The sequence below is a fragment of the Aquarana catesbeiana genome, linkage group LG12, assembly GCF_042186555.1.
Source record: "Aquarana catesbeiana isolate 2022-GZ linkage group LG12, ASM4218655v1, whole genome shotgun sequence".
NCBI classification, from domain to species: domain Eukaryota; kingdom Metazoa; phylum Chordata; class Amphibia; order Anura; family Ranidae; genus Aquarana; species Aquarana catesbeiana.
The window spans coordinates 228,317,627-228,318,763 of NC_133335.1; the positions used below are offsets into that span (position 1 = coordinate 228,317,627).

Below are 1,137 nucleotides of genomic sequence, written 5' to 3' on the forward strand. Positions count from 1 at the left end.
GATGTCACATACAAGCATCTGGAATAGATGCGCAATGATGAGCTCAGGTCAGGGGCATTTTCTGAAAGCAGTGGGCCTGTGTGCAGGATCATAAGTTGGGCCCCCGCAGCTTAGAAAAAGTGCGACGCTCTGCGCCACAGGAAAAGTTGGGTTTGATTTTCATTGCGCTGAATACTGGCTGTGCCTTAAAGGGACACAGAGTGCCGGTCTTTGGTATTAAGTCACGCAAAGGTTCAGGAATAATTACAAACAGTAATTCCACAAATTGTCACCTGATTGGAGTTTTCTCAATCACAGTGAAATCCCTTTTTTCTGAGATTGGTAGTGGCAACCAAGAGAGTCACCTTCCTCCAGATGATGGGTGGGGCTAGCAGGACTGTGATTGGCTTTAGCAGTGGCCAATCACGGTCCTCCTTCTCGTGGAAACAGAGATCGCCCATCGCTAGCAGAACTGCACGCAATCTCTTCCCCATCACAAAAGCTGACGATCGCAGCTACAGCAAAGTTAGAGAAGCAAACAATGTTTCCCATCTTTTACAATGTGTGGGGGCACAGTGCCTCCCCCTCAGTGCAGTGTGGAGAATTCTGAAATTGGAAGGCATTCGTGTCTCACTGACACTTCCCTGCGCTGCTCTGCTGATGGGGAGGGAGTCGAGTGCCGGCAAAAGAGGCTTTGTGTGCCGGAGGGTTGCCTACCTCTGATCTACTGTATTAGAGTTAGTCGCTTCTCGGCCTTTTGGCTAAGATCAAGTGTAGTATCTGTTCTTATTAGTTTCCAGAGGAGGCGCTGTGCAACGTCCGAGTGTAGGGGGGGGGGGGGGGGGGGGCACATGCAAATCCAATGGTGTAATTGGACCTGGAAAGACGGTTCGGCAGTGCCGCTGTCTGGACGCCCACCAAGACGTCAGCGGGGCCGAGTCCGAGCCGTCAGGAAGGGTTCTCCTGGTGAGGATGGGTGCTGCATCTGGGTCTGATCCAGAGGGTCGGGTCCCTGGCCTTCTGGCCTATATTGGGGTAGCTCTAGCTACGGACAGTTTTTCGGGACAGAACACTGTCTCCTTTCTATGAGGGGGGGAGGGGGGGAGGAGCGGTTAGTAATTCCGAATGTAATTAGGAAGGAGTGATGGGAGCGGCAGT

At 52.3% G+C, this 1,137-nt stretch overlaps 1 pseudogene; it reads left to right on the plus strand.

Moving 5' to 3' along the window:
- Positions 1 to 720: 720 nt before the first annotated feature.
- LOC141114642 (U2 spliceosomal RNA) lies at positions 721 to 800 on the plus strand (annotated as a pseudogene).
- Positions 801 to 1,137: the final 337 nt, after the last annotated feature.